Raw genomic sequence first — 20,494 nt, forward strand, 5'->3', positions numbered from 1 at the left:
CATATGCATACAACATCAAGTGGAGCTGAAAAAATATGACAAGTTTGTATTTTTGTTAGAGGTCTTCAATTAAGTATCTTAAGTTATAAAAAATCATGAAAATTGTAACTTTAGCTCTTATAGGCAAGGGTAATGTCCTCATAATGCAATAAAATCAATACTTTCTATGGGTTGGCTTGCTTGTCCATAGCAGCTAGAGTTCTAATGTTCGTGATGGTCTATAATTCTAAAAACTTAACAGACCTATTAAATAAATGTAAACATGGTGCATTTTTTCAGCTCAACCTATTGTCCATGCATATAGGATGTAGTTGCATGTGCATTTTCAATTCAAAGTGTCATTCACAAGTTTAACAAATCAGTGGTATGATGTCATTCACATCTACAATTTTACATTAGCAAGTTTAGTTAATTGCTAGGCTATTGTTGCAAACTATGCATATGCTTAAACTTAGTTTTGTGTTGTAGAATATTTCTCAGTATTCATGATCCCTCATCAGGTAAGTTTCCTTGTCCTCCATCAATAAATTATTGACTTATGTTGAAATACAATCTAACAAATAGTATGGGCACCTACAACTTGCCAAATGATTCCTCTATGGGGGAGATGGTATTATCGGTTGAACCCTATAGCTTGGACACTCTATGGCCTTTTGTCTTTACAATATGGAGACGTGGAGACCAATTTAAGGATGACCTTAAAATGAAATGGTTAAGTGTATAATTTTTCTAGAACTTATCTCAATTTTTTTAAGTATGGTAGTTTTCTAAAATTAGATTTTGCTACTCCAGTGCTTGTTGATGGTGACAAATGGATTGTGCTTGCCAGATATAATGCAAACAAGTTTACTAGGATTGCATCAAAATATGAAGTGAGGTATGTAGTATTTGGTACTTTTCTAATCTATATAGATAATGGTCATCAATTTTTTGAAATTGTAGATGAGTAATTTTATTTTTTTAATTAATAGAATTGGGAATGAGAATTTTATTATCACATTCTCATTACAAATTTTGTTTCTGGTTGACAAGATATGTAGATAATTGTAAGTTTGTATGCAAACACCAACTATGAACAACTTCATAGATGCTTGGTTTAAATGTTATAAGCATTAATAATCACTTGAATTTTTAAATTTTAACATTGTGAGTGGAATTAATTCTCACATATTAAGGAAGGATAGAGTCAAGTATTCAAGAAGTAATGACTAATACTATTATAAAGAAATTGAAAGGTGTTGTTTCTTGAATTGATAAGGGTGGGATGTAATATTAATGTGCTCAATTAAAAAGGATGATATCTACATCAATGGATTTAAATTCCACAATAAGGTATTATTTAAATTTTCTATATGGAATTTTTTGACATTTAATTGATTTGGTCTAACTTGTGGAGAAAACCTTATCTTAGACCGTGTTCCAACTAGCAAATTTTGAAAGATGGATTATAGTGAATTTCACCAAATGTCACATGAACTAGTATAAGCATATTGTTGATGATCTTTAATGGTGCTATGCTAGAAAAGGATTGGTATGTAATTTGTTATAAAATTAGGTGTAGTTGACAAGATTCTTTTACAATATATAACTAAAGTGTCTCTTTTTTTTTTGTAGAAGTTTGATTTGATCACCATCAACCAAATTTTTTGTGATTATTCTATTCGGTTCCATTAACCATCATTATCTCACTAGTAAGTGGTAACAAACAGATTATTTCTTATCAGTTAATGGTTTTTGGTGATTTTTAGTATATTTTCTAGCATATAATCTAAAATCTCAAATTGATTATCTATATTGCTTCTATTTTGTTGGGCAGGATCCAAAAGCAACATTCTAATAGAATTCTCATTTTCACCATATTTTTCTCCATTGGGAATGAAGCCACTAATTTTATGGTCATCTTTTCTCTAAGAGCTAGAGTTGTAGGGGAAGCTTCATGACTTTCTAGGCTCTACCATCTTCAAGTGTGGATGGCAGAGAGCTTGGCTTCAATTGCTTCTTCAACCACAATAGCTTGGGCCCTTACTCTTCTCGCCATAGGGTAATTAATATTTAACATCTCATTCAAATTAGGAAGGGATTCTTTCAAAATTATCTATTTATTAAGAACTTTCAATAATAGCTTTAACCAAAAGTGAATTCTTATTTTTTGTTTAATGCTGATCATAAGTGTGTTACAAAACCTATAGATTGGACCATTTAAATGGCAGAAACCCAAAACAAGTATGTGATTTTTCTTTTATTATAATCTTTTGAATATCTCTTAACAAGATTTATTGTTTCATACATTGCAAAGCTAATTGATTGACGAGATCTTCCCTCTTTAAGTATTCGAAGGTGGATAATTCTTAGTTTTTTAATATGTCTTGTGAAATATGATCTGTGTAGGTCACTTTAGAAACCTTCATCATAGTTTTTTTTGCAAAAGAATTGGTCTACATGATGGTCATCCATGTTGGCTTCTTTGCTAGAAATTACTTTTTCTATGTAGAGAAAGAGAAATATGTTGGCACCACTACATCTGAGCCTATAAAAGAAAGTACACTTCCAATGTTCTTCACTTTGCAATGTGATTTAAATATTACCATTGATATTATTCATGTCATTGTATTGTATTTATAGTGAGTTACTATTAGATTTTTGTGGAACATGAAAATCATCACCTCTTGGATGAAAGCCACATCAAATGGTAATTTTTAGGTATGAGTGCCTTAAAGTATACTTTTTATTTTTGTGTACTTTGGATGTTGAGGGGCCTTAAAAAGGATACATGTATTATCTATATTTCCATATAATTTTATGATAAAGAGCTTCCTTATAATGAAATTAAATTTATCCTTATAGGTTAGCTTTCAAGTAAGGTATCCACATAATTAGGAACAATTGTCTAGAGAACATCTTGTTGATTTCAAGCAAACCAGATATGGTGAAAAGTTGAGAACATTATATGTTGTTCATTTTTCTAGTCTTTACTATTTCAGCATTGTGACTCTTTTATGGTTGGAATATATGTTGGTTGACAAAAGATATAAAAAATGAGACTTTTAAATGTCTGGTAAGGTTTCATGTAGGAGTTTGGATTTTTTCTTTCCCACTGGTGTGATCAGCATATGAGTTATATAGATTGAACTCTTGGTGGGTGCTCATTAGACACACATGTTTCTATAGTAGACAAGTAACACATCATGATAGTTACATAGCATGTCTCTACTAAGATACACTCTAACTCATAAATTTTATCAAGAGAACTCATTTGTTGAAGAAAATGAAACTTCCTTTTTTGTGAAAATTCTTGTCATTTTTCTTACACAATTTTGATTGCAATGATCTGTTGGGTGATTGGAAGGAATTGTGAAATGTTCCTTAACAAGTAACTTATCCAGAAGGATTTCCTTAGGACCCTTTGAAGAGTACGTCTGCACCTAGATCTTGTTGTGGGTTAGCTCTAACATGAGATATAGATTTTGCTACTTGATTAGATGCTATGTATTACAATGTGTAACATTTACTCATTCTTTTTCTTTTTTTTTCCTAAATTTGAATCTAGAACTCAATTATAGATTACAAAATATGAACTACAAAGTAGTAAAATGAACATTAGGGACCCATTTTTGTATGGAATGGAGAGGATCCAATATGATAGACTTCTTAAACTCCATAAGTATTTTCTTATCAATGATTATGTAAGTACAAGATTCTATGGCAAGAAGTAGAATAAAACACATCCTTAACAAGGTTTGTATCTTGCTTAACTAGGTGCTATGTTATTCACCAAGGATTTAAGGGTAAAACTCTAGAAAATATGAGCATCTTCTCTTCTATAATAACCATCCAATATTGAAAAACTCCAATTTGGGGAGTTCTTTTAGATGCATTGGTCCCCCATGAATTTGTGTGCATCACTCTAGATCCAGGATTTTCATTTTCACAAGGCCCACTAGGGTAAGCAAGCTAGCTTGAGTTTAAATGTATGACTTTTCACAAATTCTAGCATTGTCACCTTCAATGTAGTGGTTGTGTTTCTTCGTCGGTCCACCAGATGGAGCACTAAGTTTAAATGGCCACAAAAATTTGTTCGCCTTCGTGAAGTTGGGGCCAATAGTAACAATCTCATGGATAAGGTCTTTAATACAAATTATGCCATATTTACCTAAAACTTGTTCACAAGTAGCAAGGTAGAAATAATAAGCATTGAGAAAGCATACTAACTAAAACAAAAATACATCATGCACACAATTATCTTTTCAATGACAAAGTTTTTAGTCAAAGGAATTTGCTATTTATCAACCTTTCGATAACCTCTCTTGTAAATCAGCTCTCTTATGCTTTTTAAATTTGGATATCTAGAAAGAATTAAGGAAGAGAATTAAATAATAGTAGACACAAGAATCTATGAGATAAGAAATAATTGATCTACATAATTTTTATAACTAACTAAGAACATACCCAAAGGTCACATATGGCTCAACACAATGCAACATGTTCATTGTTGCTTTGTTCAATTTTAGAAAGACACCATTGAAGATCTGAAATGAAGTGCCTAAGCAAGTCAATATCACAAAAACATTGTATATACATCCAAAATCAATCACTAACCACTATTTTAGAAACAAAAAGTGCAAAAGAGATTGGTCAAGCTGAAAAAAGGACCAACCTGCCTCAAATGCAAAAATCGCAAAATTGTTCTTGTCTTTGGATGCATATCATTGGTACTAAATACGAAAAATAAGAAACTTAATAAACAAAAAAACTTACTTAAAAAATTATATTAGAATTTGGGGAAGACTAATAATTTTGTGTCTCTATATTTAAAATAGAAGAGATGTAAATATATTATAATAAAATCTAGGAAGAAAATATTTTCTCTTTTTTATAAAAAATAGACTAGAGAGCTAATAGTCTACCAAATCTATCACTATATAAATACCAAGAAAGTACAAGATATATAAATACTATAGAATAGCTACTTACCCATAGATATGAATAATGAACAATAGTTTAGCTTCTAAACATAAAAGCCTCCTTTCATTTTTGTCTCTCTCTTCAATCTAATAACCTCTTGTTCCTGATTTGTGTCACAAAGTACACAAGAAAATTATTAAGGTACATTCCTCAACCCTATATGGCATGATGACACATTAATCATAAACCCAAAAATTTATTAAAGGATCCACATACTCCTTAGTGACTCATAAATTGATATAAAATTTTCCAAAAAGAAACTAAGGTACACACTTAACACTAGATCGAATATTGTTGATGTCCCTTGTTTTGTTGCTAACTTTGTCTCGAACACTATTTTTGGTGTTGATTCAGCTATTTTATCTCCTGTTGTTGTGTGTATAGAGGCCCATTTTTCTTCTGTGAGAGTTTTGGGGGTTAGTATTGGCACTACCTATTTTCTTGTAGTTTTCCCTAGTTCTTTGGATTAGTAGATGGATGTTAGGAAAGTGGAGGATGGATGGACATTAGTTAAAGGAAAAGAAGTTAAATCCTCCAAACCTTTGTTTGATATGTCTTTACGTTCTCAAAAAAAAAAGAGCAAAATGTAAATCTTGATGGTCTTTGACTTTCTGGGTTGTTAGCCCTCATGTTGGGAACTTTGGTGTGGCCCTCTAGCTTGTCAGTAGTGTTCCACAATTGTATTAAGATCCTTCATTGTTATATCTTTCTTGTCCCTTTGTATAAGGTTTTGGGTTCTTTCAAAACCTATTTTTACTTAATCAAAACACTAGATGGAATGGTGACACATGACTCACAAATCAAGCAATTTATTATCTACCCCATGTACTCCTTTGAATATTCCTTGGCCTTCTTAAATATTAGTTTTTGGTTTGTACAATTTTATACATTTTAAACTTCCAACTATCACTTCTTGTCATTCTCCCATTCTTCATTTCTTTTCCTCTTCTTGAGAACTAACTCGGGTAGAAGATTTGCGTCCTCCAAACTCATATTTGGCATGATAGAAAAAAATTAATAATTCAGCTAGCCATTGCAATTGTGACAGTGTGTTCTAATGGCTAGTTGTCACTTGCACAACATAGCTATCACAAAGTTATTGCAATTATGACAAATAGTATTGACATATCAACATCACTTGCATAGCATAGTTGTCGCATGGGCATCACAATTATGATAGTATCAACATGAAATCTTTCCCCTTCCTTATTCCAAGTTACAACAACTTTATCCATCACAATTATGATGGACACCCTTGCCATCTCAATTTGTGATAACGAAAGTTTGATAGGACCTAATTTGTGGTTTTGTCACTTGGGTGATGGGTGGTCATCGCAATTTGGGCCCAAATGTAGTAGTGCCTAGACACAAATCTTATTATGCATCACCTATCTATTTCTCTTGTGTTGAACTTGTTAAGAAAAAATTGAGAAAAATGCATCCATACGTTGTTGTCTTGGTTAAAGAAGAACTAGAAAAGCTCTTAAGCACAACATTCATTAGAGCTAATGATTATTCTAAATGGATCTCAAACATTATACCTATTAGAAAACATGATAAGTTTATTTGTGTGTGCAAAGATTTAGAGATTTGAACAAGGCATGCCCTAAGGATGATTTTCCACTTCCTAACATATACATGATAGTGGACATGACTATGGAATATGAAATGTAATCCTTAATGGATGGATTTTTTTGATACAATCATATTAAAATTGCCCCTAGGGATCAAGAGAAAATGGCTTTTAAATGTGCATGGGATAGTTTTATTGGAATGTTATACCATTCAGGTTAAAGAACGCCTGAGCCACTTACCAAAGAGCTATGATTACTATCTTTCATGACATGATGCATAAGAATATCAAAGATTATGTTGATGATGCATTAGCTAAATCCAAGAAAGGAGATATGCACCTTGATGACTTGATTTTTATATTGGACTGCATGGAATAGCTTCAAATTATATTAAATCCCAAGAAGTGTATTTTTGGTGTTACATCAGGAAAATTGCTAGGCTACATCATATCAACAAAAGGCATAGAAGTTGGTCCAAAAAAAGTGCAAGCTATTATGGAAATCCCTCCTCCTAAGAACATTAGTCAAGTAAGAAGTCTTCAAGGATGTCTTCAATCTATTAGGAGATTAATGTCATAGATAGCTGATAAAGAACAACCATTCAACAAAAACTTACACAAAGCATCCACATGCATTTGGAATGAAGAATGTCGAAAGAACTTAGATCCAAAAAAAAAAACTTAGCTAAATCTTTAGTATTGATGCCACCTATACCAAGGAAACCTTTGATTTTATATATCAGCTATAGATTCTTCCTTAGGAGCATTACTAGCACAAAGTGATGAATATGGAAAGCAACATGCTATATACTACATTAGCCACACTTTGGTGACTTATGAAGTAAACTAAAGTAAAATTGAAAAGTATTGTCTCACAGTGGTATTTGCATCCTAGAAACTTATATACTAGATGCTTTCTCATATGGTACATCTTATTGCAAAAATTGATGCTCTTGAATATCTACTAAGTAATGCTTCCCTTACTGGACAGCTTGCCAAATGGATGATGATTCTTTCAAAATTTGTCATTCAATATGTCAAATGTAATGCCATTAAAGGACAATCTATAATTGATCAACTTGTTGAGTTTCCATTACAAGACAATGTTCTAATAAAAATTGATATTCTTGATGCCTCTATTATGTATGTCACTAAAAGGACATGGAAGATGTCCTTTGATGGATCACACATCCAGAATGGAGTTGGTGCATAGATTTTGTTTGTCACACCTCATGGCTACACTATCATCTTACAAACTATTGTTTCTATACACTAACAATATAGAAGAGTATGAGGCTTTGACCAATGGGATAAAAATGAATCTTGAATGGAGAATTACAAAGTTGCACATCTATGGGGACTCCTAGCTTGTCATTAATCAAGTCAATAATGACTATCAAACTAAATATAATAAGATAGTATGGTAAAAGAAATTGATTGATGCCTTAAGGAGCTATTTCACATTTGTAACATTCTAGTAGATTCCTAGGGTAGAAAATAAGGCTACAAATGCTATGGCCACTTTAGCATCAATTCTACAATTGTAAGAATACAAGTCTCTCTTTCAATTCTTGGTGGAAGAATTATGACACACTGCATATTACTTCCCTGATAACCATGTAATCTACATTTTTGTTAGCCATGAATCCTCTCGATATTCCACCATCTTTTCCAACCTACACGATCAAATCATTCCCAAAATCTCACCTGCAATAAAAAAAATACCAACTCATTCACAAATGCCTCCCACTATAGCTTTATCTCCGGTGACTTGTATAGGAAGGGTCTAGACTAAACACTTCTTAGGTGTCTAGAGATAGAAGAGTCTCAAAAGGCATTATCAAAAGTCCATGATGGCATTTGTGGGGCACACTCTAATGGTCTAGCACTTGCTCAAAAACTACTTAGGGTGGGTTACTATTGGCCGACTATGCAAGCTAATGCTATCCAATACACCAAATCATGAAAGAATTATCAATTACATGGCAACCTAGTTCACGCTTCTGGTGTGAACTTATCTCTTCTATCATGTATTGGCCTTTTTAGCAATGGGCCTTTGATTTGGTTAGTAAAATTCAACCAAATTTGTCTAATGGACACAAGTTTATCATTACAACAACTAAGTACTTCACAAAATGGGTTGAAGTTGTTCCTTTATCTATTGCTATAGGTAAACATGTTGCCATGTTCATACTCAACCATATCAATTGTCTCTATGGTATTCCATACTCCATTGTCGCTAATAAGGACGGATAGTTCAAAAATAAGGACCTTAAGAAACTCTACAAGAAACTCAAGATTAAACAACATTGGTCCTCTATATACTACCCTCAAGTGAATAGCCAAGCTAAGGTCTCCAACAAGACATTGCTAAAGATCATGCATAGAACATTCCATAAATTGGGTAGGGATAGGCATTTTCAAATCAATCTAGCACTATGGGTTTACAAGACTAATATATGCACTCTTACAGGAGCTACACCTTTTTCACTAGTTTATGGTTTTGAAGTTGTCCTTTCTCTAGAAGTCAAGATTCTCTCCTTATGATTCTCTCTACATGGATTAATTACTAATGAGGATCATAGATCTATGAGGATATATGAGCTAGAAACCTTAGATGAGTGACACAAGGCTACTTTTGATCACATGAGTGCTTATCAGAAAATAATGTCTACTAGGTATAATAAATAGGTCAATCCTTGTGAGTTCCAAGTGGGTGAACTCATTCTTCGAGAGAACCCTAAGAATTAATAGAATAGGGAACAGATGGAAAATTTTGAGCCTAATTGGTTGGGTCCTTACATAGTCATAGTAGCATTTGGATCTAGTGCCTATCAGCTTTCTTCTCCTAAGGGAGAAAAGCTATCTAAGCCTATCAATATCCTACATCTAAAGAAATTCTATGCATAAGGCTTTCGTGGCTCAACTATTTGTACATATCTTATGATCTTGAAAAAATCTTAAAAAATCCATATATGATGTTGAAAAAATCCTAAAAATAGAAAATATCTTGAAAAAATGATCATCTTAGTGAAAACCTAGCAATATGTGCTTTGATGCATCACCAAAAAATTCAAAAAATAAAAAAAATCATAAAAATTCTTGAAACAATTTGCCAAGTGGTGAAAACCTGGAAACAGGCGCTACTTGAGACCCTCACACCTATGTCTATTCATCTCACTTCATGCTCATTTATATTCCAAAATACTTTTCCTATCTTGGAATCAACTCTTTTCCTCGTCTAGGGGCCATCGCTACTTATCTTATTAGGGTCTTCTTGTACATTAGGGTTTCTTTAGCAAATTTTTTGAAACAATGTTTCTCAACACTTTCCCCCTTAACATCAAGTGTTTCTCAACACTTTTCCAATATCTTACCTACAATCTAAGATGGTATGATATTTCTCACTATCAGATGTGAGTCTCAAAGAAATGGCCATGTGACTTACATACACACACATGTAAACATTAAACTTGTTGAGACGTGATGAAATTTATTTTCTATGTGTTTTCAATAACAATTTCTTTGTTGGGTGTTCTTTCCCTAATAGTCTTTTGAGGATGTCATGTACTAGAAGACTGGGGGCATGGGGCATGTTTTACTTGTTTCCTTCTTGTGGGTATACTTTGTTATTCTAAGGTGTTGAGAGCATTTTTGCTTTGTTAGCTTGACACTTTGGGCCTACAATTCATCATCCTTGTTTATTTTTGCAAGACTGCACTCACGGGTTATCCCAACACTTATGCCTTGATATAGGTATAATCTTGATATACTAAACTTAAGGAATATAATTGCATTATTCATCTTGACCTTCATGTCCTTGATGCTCAATTTGGATTCGCATGTACCTATTTGATATAGATCATATGCATATACTCATAGTTTTTAATTAAGTAAAATAGGTTTTACAGGATCCTGAAACCCAAAAGTTTTACATAATAACAAAAATATAAATGAAAAGTAAAGTCCAACTAGTATGCATCTGCTTATAAAAAGCCTAAACCAAAAGACAGGCATGCAACCAGGATGTAAAAACTAGTAACTCTAGATAAGGGTGAAACAAAAAATGAAAACTAAAACTATTAGTTCTCCCTATCTAGAACTTGCAAAGTCTTTGTATCTTCATTGGCCTTCTGGTTGTCTGCACCTGCTTGATCCTAGTTCTGATCATCTGCCGATCCCATAGTCTCTTTCTTTTCTTCCTTGGTTTTCCCACAATCCATGTTGTCTTTATCTTCTTTTTCCCCGCCAAAGCCAACTTCCTTTAGAGAATCACCCAAACTATATATGTTTTCATTTAGGGTGTTCAAAGTTGCAATCACCTAGTTAGCCAAGTTATGATTGAAGTCTCCATCCTTAGAACTCTTTTTTCAACCATTGAGATAAGGTCCTCCTAGTCAACATGGTGTCTTTGGTCATTGCTTATGTGGTTGTCCTTTTGGCTTGCTTTCTCCTTGAGTTCTTCTATCTCATGAAATAGCCATTTGATAGAGAAAAAATTATCTATCATGCTATTTTTAGTGTTGTTAAGAAGGTTGAGCCCATATTATCTTGCATTATTAGAGATTGCAACAAGAGCCAGGTCAAGAAGTTCATCAAAATGGATTTTACCATCTTTTTCCTCCATCACCTAGGGGTTCATCGTCTCTCTGACTATCCCCATCTTCACCATTTTAGAGTTAAAATTTCTCCACAATCCCCTCCTATCTTTCAAAACCACCTCCCCACTATCTTCTACCAAAGAAATTATCTTCCCCTATAATGAAGAAATGGTAGGGACTAGGCCCAAGATCAAAGGAGTTTGGTCTTTTGTTTCTTCCAGTAGTGAAGCTTCCTTAGCCTTCCTTTTCTTGGGGCTCCCTGGTGTAACTGTCATTTCCTCCTCATCCTTCTCATTGTCCTCCCACTTCTCCTCTTCCTCTGATTCTATATCCTCTTCTTCAACACTATGATCCTCCTCCTCTTTTTCCTCAATCTTGGTGGGGGGGGGGGGGGGGGTGTTAGGGGTTATACCCCTAGGACTTTTTCTACTGGAAGCAATTCTGGTAGAGGGAGAAACTTTTTCTCCTTCCTTAGATTTCTTACCTTTAGAGGGGGATTTTTGCTCATCTTTCAAATTTATGCTTTGAACCTCCTCAGAATCTAAGCTCTTAGTTTCCTCAGAAGCATTTCCAACTTCACCAAGGGATTTGCCCCTGGTCTGAGTCTTTAAGTACTCATATAGTAGAAGGAGCAACCCCTCATGAAGGGCAAGATTAGTAGTGGGTTTCTTTTTAAAACCCTCAATGCTCTTGCTCATGGAGGTGAAAAAATAAAAAGGAAAAGAAATCTGTATTCCATGTCTAAAGTGATTTAAAAGCACAAAATGATGAGTCTTGACCCTATCAAATCAAGTATCCAGGGATATATATTCAATAATAACTCTTCAAACATACCTCCAAAGCTTTTTAATGGACTATATTTCATAGTATGTCTTAGTATTCACAAGTTTCTTCCTTTCATTCTCATCCTTTACAAAGTCCTTGACAGCATTGGCTAACATTTTCTTGTCTCTGAAGAAATGTATCCCCTCCAAGGAGAGCTTTGCTACTTAGGCAATCAAATCCACATCAACCTGGTATGTAACCCCATCGATCTTAGCTCGGCCTTCCTTCCATGATTTCACCATTGTATTAGTGACCTCATTATCAAAACCATGGAGTTTTTCCATGAATTTTGTAATGCCACCCTTCTCTAATTTATGCCATACCTTCAAGTTATTTCTCCAATTATCTACCTCCCACATTGGCTCCTTCCTGCTTCTCTCCCCAACCATTATTTCCTCTGGTTCATGAAAACTACACCTACTTCCTATTCTCTCACAAATTTTAGCTTCCTTCAATTTTTGAAGCCCAAAAAAGGTTTTACATATGGCAAAAAAAATGGTAGAAGGCAAATCGATCCAAAAAGCATGCCACACATACTTGATATGATAGAAAAATAATAACTTCACATGATTCTCATTTACTCCTTTTTTGATGTGCAAACTTACAAATCTTTCCATAATTATATTTGGATTGTCTTTGTACTTCCCTGAATATGATCTAGTAGTATTAATTCTTTCACAGGCCTCAGAAAGCTTTCATCGTTATGCCACATCATCGTCATATTTTTTATTATCGCTTCATTTGCAAACCAGTCCATGGCTAAGTTGGTCTCCCTGTGCACATGGCTTATATGGATCTTTTTAAATTTTTCCAAGTCAGATTTGGTCTCTTCCACCACATCCACAATATTCCAAGATGGCAAATATTGACCAGTTAAACAATTAATAATATATAATGAATCCCCCTCTAGCCAAAGGTTGTCAATCCTAGAAAGCTAGGGCTAGTTTAACAATATGAAATGTTGCATTAGCCTTAGCAAAATGGTTTGAATGAGTCCCAAGTGGATAGGAGAAAGTTGCAACACCAACCCCATGATTGTTTTTGATAATACCTCCATAGCTTGCTGGACCTAGATTCCCTTTGGTAGCCCCATCGAAGTTAACTTTATGCCAGTCTTTAGGGGGAAGAAGCCACCTAGCCTTCTATCTTTTCCCATCCCTATCCTTTTTCTTTTCTATGCTATTTCCTCCTTCTTCTATGTTACCACCCTTTCTAGTTGCAAAATTCTCCTTCATTAATCCTTCTATTTTTTCTACAATAATAAAAGCAGGGGATTCCCTATCTCTGAAGATACAATTATTTCACTCTTTCTATATTTCCCAATAGAAGTGTGGAAGAGACTAGGAGCCTAACATCTGAGTCTTCATACCAATGTGCACATTATTCCATTGTCCAAAGAACTCTTGGATATTAGTGGGGTTGCACCAACTAGCCCCATAGTCCTTGGTCAAAAGATTCCAGACCTCAGAAGAGAAGGGACAATGAATAAAGAGGTGGTTAACCATTTCTAAGTCTTGCTTACAAAGGATACACCTATTAGGGATAATTTTACCTCTCTTATCCAATTTTTCCAAGGTGAGCACTTTGTCTTGTGGAAGGAACCAAAAGAAAATGTTAATTTTTGGAGTAAGACCAAGAATCTAGGCCTTAGCCTAGATAGATTTCTCCAATCTGTCCCACATTAAGAAGTAACCTAAAGAAACATAGTATTGCCCATTTGAGTTATCTCCCCAAATGACCTCATCCCTCTTTTTATTAAGGATCATTGCATTCAGGGTAATCATCAAAGATTTAAAGTCCTTTGAGACTAAGGATAGGTCTTGCCATCCATGACCAGCTTTGTAGTTGCTTACTTTCAGACCAAATCTTCTTATGCATATTTCTGCCCATCTCCCATAATTGGGGTGGTGAATAAGAGGTCCCTAGAAAATCCAATTATCTTGCTAGAAAAAAATATTTTCACCATTTCCTACTTTTCATTTTTCCTTAGACTTGGCCAAAAGTTTTGCCTTTAAAATCTCATTCCATATGTAAGATCCTTGAGGAATCTCAACCTCACTAAGCAAAAAATTGAATGATTGCCTTTTTTAGATATTTCTCCACTATTATGTCCCTCCATTCACCTAATTTTTAAAAAATGTACCATATCTACTTGGCCAATAGGGCATTATTGAGATGTCTAATTTTTCTAATGCCAAGACCACCATAGCATTTAGGGAGATAGACATGATCCCAAGCAACATGATGATATCACTTATTATCTTCAACACCTATCCATATGAAGTCTCTCTGAATCTTCTCCATTTTATTAGTGTGCTTGACTAGAATCCCAAAGAGGCTAAGGGCATAAGTAGGAAGGTTTTGAAGAGTAGATTTCACCAAAGTACATTTACCAGCTTGGCTGAGGATGCCTCCTTTCCAACTAGCTAACTTCTTATTGAATATGCTAATGATGCTATTCCAAAAGGATTTCAGAGGTTTGGACCCCAGTGGCAAACCAAGATAGTTTGAAAGAAGAGACCCAACACCACATCCTAGAATACAAGCAATTTTCCTCTATCTCTCTAAGGGAGTGTTGATGAAGTAGATCGAACTTTTCTCCCAGTTAATAGCCTAGCCTGAACCACTTGTGTAAGAATTGAGCAAGAATTTAAGCACTCTGGCCTCCTACACTGAGGCATCTCCACCTAGGATAGTATCATCCACAAATTGTTGATGGGTGAAGGAGGTATGCCCAGAAGAAGGCTTAAGGCCATGCAACCTCCCTTCCTATCTTTTCCTTAGAATTAGCCTCCAAAAGCACTCCACATAAATGATGAAGAGTATAGGGGGTAAAGGGTGTCCCTATCTAAAACCTCTTGAGGGAAAAAAGAAATTTAAGGGGGAACCATTGACCAAAATAGACAAAGAGGGGGTTGACACAAACTGAAGGATAAGTTTACAAACCTAGGCATCAAATCCAAAAGCCTAAAGGACAGCCAACAAGAAATTCTAGTCCACCCTATCATAAGCTTTAGATAAGTCTAATTTAAGCAAAAATCCTTCTCTATTCCTAGCTTCCAAAGAGTGAATCACCTCGTGGACTGTAATAATAGAGTCAAGAATCTATCTCCCTGGGACAAAACCAATTTGCTGCAGGGAGATAATTAGATGAAGGACACTGAGAAGCCTAGTAGTCAGAACTTTAAAAATGATTTTATAAAAAGAGTTGCAAAGGCTTATGGGTTTGAACTTATCCATTGAGTCATACCCTAGGACTTTTGGAATAAGCACTAGAAAAGTAGCATTGAGTTCTTTCAAGAGGTTCCTAGCTCCAAAAAATTCTTGCACTACCTTCACAATGTCCCTTTTGATCACCTCCCAATATATCTGGAAAAAGAATGTTAGAAAACCATCTGGGTCAGGAGCTTTATCACTAGGAAGAGAAGAAAGGGCTTGATAAATTTCTTGTTGAGAAGGAATAACCTTCAGCATGGAATTATGGAGATCCTACAACAGTGAGGGAATAGAATTTAAGATATCCTCTTGATTTGTCATGCAGAGAGACTGATCCTTTGAAAGAAGAGAGGAGAAGAAATTCACAGCTTCATTTTCTATCTCATAGTCTTTAGTAAATATAGTTTGCCCCCTTTTGATGCTTGAAATCTTGTTATGAGCCCGATGCTTTAGGGTGGATAAATGAAAAAACTTGGTATTTTGGTCCCCCTCTTTGAGCCAATTAACTCTAGATCTTTGCTTCCAAAAGTGTTCCTCCCTACTTATGATATTATGTAGACCAGTTAGAATAGACTTTTCTCTAACCTATTCAGGTCGTTATATCCCTCCAACTGAATCTCTTCCTAGATAGTGTGGAGCTGGTCTAGCCTCTCATCCTTCACTTGGAATATATGCCCAAAGTCTAACTTATTCCAAACTTTAATGTTCCTTTTCACATTCTTCAATTTTTGGGCAATCCTGAACATTGCAGAACCTTCCACCAAGAAGAAATCTTGGCTTCCAGATCCAAATGGGAAATCCACATCTTCTCAAAATGAAATGGAATATTATGTTTGACCATTAAGGGGCTACAAGAAAGCAAAATGGGGAAGTGATCTGAACCAATTCTAGGGAGAATGGAAAGTCTACAAGAGTGGGTTTGCAGCTTGTCAAGGGAGATTAGGGCTCTATCAAGTCAGACCTGGATGCAATCGCCACCCACTCTCCTATTAGACCAAGTGAAACTACCCCCCAAGAGATCAACATCCATGAAGGCTAGATTGTTAATAAAATTTGAAAGGTCTAATTTACTTTCCTAATTAGGGTCTAGTCCTCCAGCTTTTTCATCATCAGTAAGGGGGGAGTTGAAATCCCCCATAATATCTCCTTTTTTTTTGTTGTAATTTCGAATAACATCAATGATTTTGGCCCAAAAAATCCTTATCTCTCTTTTGGTAGTAGGAGCGTACAGATTTAAAATAAACCAAGAATCACCACTATGAACATGGGATACCTTACAAAGAAGGGCATTACCTTCATTATAAATAGAAGAAATCTGAAATGCCTTATTGTTGTAGATCATCATCACCCCCCTTGCAGCTCCCTCTGAATCTATAGCCTCGCTACTCATGGTTTTGCTAAAAGACAACTTACCAACTGCATCTTTCCACATTTTAGTTTCTTGGATCAGTAAAAAATTGGGTCTTTGGTCTTTAATCATATTCCTAACTATCTCCTGCTTGTGGATACCATTTAGACCCCTTATGTTCCAAGATATGATCTTCGTTTCTTTTTTCTAGAGTATTCCTTGAGGGTTCTTTGGCTCCCATCTGCCAAGTTCTTTTTAGTCTCGTCTTGCAATGTTTGATCCAGGCTTCTCCTTCTTGGAGTTTTAATCTACCCCAACATCAGCCTTCACTCTACTTCTAGTCATCACTAGAGATAGAGGGGGGTGGTCTCAATTTTGTTCTTCTTCTTTTTTATTGAACTTCAGTTGCCCTTACCATCTTGAGAGCAACTATTAATCAATTCCTCCCATTTTGAAATTTGTTCTGGGGAAGACTTGGTGATAAGTTCTACAAGCTTCATTCCCACATCTTTAGAGACAACTAGATTCACTATGGGATCAAAAAGTGGAGCCAAATCATTACCAGCTCAACTAATCCCCTCATCAATGAATCCATCACTTAGGCTGAGATTTTCCATCTTTGGGAGGCCACCAAAATTCAAGATTCTTGAATTGGTATTCGATGAATTCTCTATCTAGGGGGCCTCCAACCTACTAACATCCTACTCTTCCTCAATCAAGGAATTTTATATCCCTACTATGGCTTTAGTGGCCTAGACCTCAACACTACTCACCTTAGATTCTATATCTCTATCCTTTCTCTGGTCTCCTTCCTGGTCAGAGTCATTCCTCTTATCCTTATTAGAGACTACAAGTTTAGAGACTATAGGTCCTTTATCACCTTGAGTGACTTGCTCTCCTTCCTTTCAAGGGGCATTTTTCAAATCCATGATGACATCCTGATTCTCAGTAGGCCTTGAAGCTTTCTATTTCTAGATCATTTTCTTCCCCTTAATAGTAGTACCTATTGGCTTCCTTTTTTTCTTTTCTACCCTAAGACATTTATTTTCCTTGTGCCTTGATTTTAAACAAAGGAAACATGCAAATGACATGGTCTCATAAATAGGTTTCTAAACATGCATTCCTAGTTTGGAATGAAATGCCAAAATTTTTGACATATTAGTACCTTCCCTTACCCCAATAAAAATATGGGCATAAGTGAGGCATCTTTTAGAGACAGTGATTGGATCTATGGAAGGAATCTCCCCAAAAGAGCTTACTATCCCTACGGAGACATCCTCATTCTAGAATTCTACGGGTAGCTCAGGTAACCTTACCCAAATAGGGGCTTGCACATAGAATGAGTCATTCAGATTCAACTTTGATGACCACTTCTAGAGAACTAGGGTGGATCAACCAACAACCCATGGCCCCCCACTTAAAATGTTAGAAATATCTTCCATACATGTACATGTGAAATCAAAGGATAGAAATCCCTTGTCCATGGTCGTGACAAAAACTTGACCTTTGAGGGCCCATTTCTTCTTGATAAATGATCTCACCACATCAATATTAGGCCTTGGCCCTAAGAATTTACCAACCAGGTTGGAAGCCATGGATTTAATACTATGATCCACAAGCTCATCCAAAATCGTGATGGCACAAGAACCTTTCTCTGTCTCAGGAAGAATCTTAACAGGTAGTAAAGAAGACTTACTTGTAGGCTTGATCCCAAAAAGAGACTACCATTTACCAGGGCCAAGGAGACCCACTTTGGGACCTAGAGGAATCTTGACCACCACCTTGGGGGGGGCATCTAGGTCCACATAATCTTTCTTTGACTAATCACCTATACTAGAAGATCCCTAATTGGCCTCCTTCTGTGACTCATGCTCCAATCTAGGGATCTAATTTTGATAGTCCAGTGGAATCCCACCCTTCTTAGGATTCAAATTTTGAAAATCTCTCTTCCCTCCCTTTCCAATGCTCATCATTTTTTTTCTTCTAAGGTTTTATGCATATCCTCATAGTTATACTAGTGAGAATTGTATGATCTTTCGATGTCCATAATAACACTCAATGATGGAATTAGAGTCTAAATTTTTTGCCTCCCTTGCAAGTAAACCACTTTGCATACTAGTTTTCATTATAGACTCATTCTAGCTAAGTCTTGCATTTTGAATATGGCGAGATCTCTCTCTTCATCTTTCAAGGGCACATCAACTAACTATGTTCATCTCTTCTAACTCTTTCTCTCGATCATGTCTTTTATTCTCCATCGATCACATCCACTTTCTTGCTTCTTCTATATCTATAATCACAAGGGGTTGATCTCATCATCAAATCTAATATATCCAAGTATCACATTTTCAAAATATCAGTCTACATCACAAACATGAGAGCTAAAACATCTATGAGAGAGATCCATGAGGATATAAACTGAGCATACATTAAAAAATAAGCATAAGAATACAGAAGAAATATCATCTGGAATATAAACACAAGTGCTAAAACTTCCATATAGAATAATCACATGAGCACAAGATGAGATGAGAACACAATGATGATCAATTGGATCTAGTATCTCATATATATATCAAAATGAGTCAAGAGTACATGTACATGTGAGATCCAAAATATAGATAACTATCTTATAATACATATATACATTAGCAAGTGTCACAAAGACATCAGCCTAGACCTAGTCCTAGACCTAAGACTGACTCCCTCCTCATGAGTAGGTTTTGTCTGAGGAGGAGTTTTTAGTGTCCTCACTGGTGGCTGATCTAATCTATTAGCTCTCTCAAAATACATAGGCACCCACTAACCCACATGAACTACAACAATATAAACTCCTTGATAGTATGTTTCTCACACTCCCTATCACTTCACCTTATGTCAGGCCTCTACCATATCACCTCTCATTGATTTCTCTTGTCTATCAGCCTTGTCTAGGAGAAACCATAATGGTCATCCTCAACCCATGTATCTCTACCTCCAGTGCTTGAGTTTGAGTATCCTTGGGATCTCCTCATCTCCCCCAATTAGTTTCTCCTATTGAGGCTATGACCACTCCACCCTCCTCCAACCCATTAGTCACATTACCTCCTCAAGCTCCTCCTCATCATATCCCTCCTCCTCCTCCTTCTCCTCCCTTGTAGCCCATCTCTGTGACCACATCTATCTCCCTACAGACCCATAGGAGTTGCTCCCCACCTCCATCTGCCCCACCCCTCTACCTCTGCCTCCTCTACCATCACCATCTCTCCCTGTAGCACTACCTTGGGGAGTGCATCTAGTCATGTAAATTAAGGAAATGGATGTATCTACATCTCATATAGGTATGTTCGATCTACCCCTACATTTGCTAGACCTAGATGGTAGTGTCAAGGCTATCATTGCAATGTTGTTGTATCTCTCAATGCTACTTGATAATCTAGCATCGACAACCATCTCAAATCCTCCTTGACTCTAAAATGGGAATATGTAGTGGTCATCTCTCTAATTTTTGTTTTCTATTAGTGTCAAACACTTATTCATTTACTAGATAGAGCTAGACGATCATCACTGTGACTGGGCTACTCTATATAGGTCAAGTCATGTAAAGACTTATAAAAACTTGTATATACTGAGCTCTATAGGAGTCAACCAAGTCTATGGTCATTTATTATTTTCATAGCTAGTTGAGTCTAATGTTAACTAAGCAATTTGAGCATATTGAAGCTGAGTTACACATAATATATCGAGCATAGTAGAGACAAAGCATTAGCAACATATATAATGAGTGTCAAGTAAAAAAGTAGCAAGTGTTGAGTAACACAAAATTTACATTCAAGTTAGGAATGATACAAACTTTAAGGTAAACCATTCTAGGCCAACATGGGCAAGATATTTAATATTTGTAGAGTTTGTTATAGAGAGATTTACACATCTTATGACATGGATGATAGATCCCTATGTTCTATGATAAATGAATCAAATAAAGAGGCG

The 20,494-nt window shown here is 35.5% G+C and overlaps 1 pseudogene; it reads right to left on the reverse strand.

Annotated features, from left to right (window-relative positions):
• Positions 1–3,962: 3,962 nt before the first annotated feature.
• On the reverse strand, positions 3,963–19,684 carry LOC149562036 (large ribosomal subunit protein uL30x-like; annotated as a pseudogene).
• Positions 19,685–20,494: the final 810 nt, after the last annotated feature.

This window comes from Cupressus sempervirens, chromosome 4 (assembly GCF_028749045.1).
Source record: "Cupressus sempervirens isolate cs-2001-9-10 chromosome 4, ASM2874904v1, whole genome shotgun sequence".
NCBI lineage: Eukaryota > Viridiplantae > Streptophyta > Pinopsida > Cupressales > Cupressaceae > Cupressus > Cupressus sempervirens.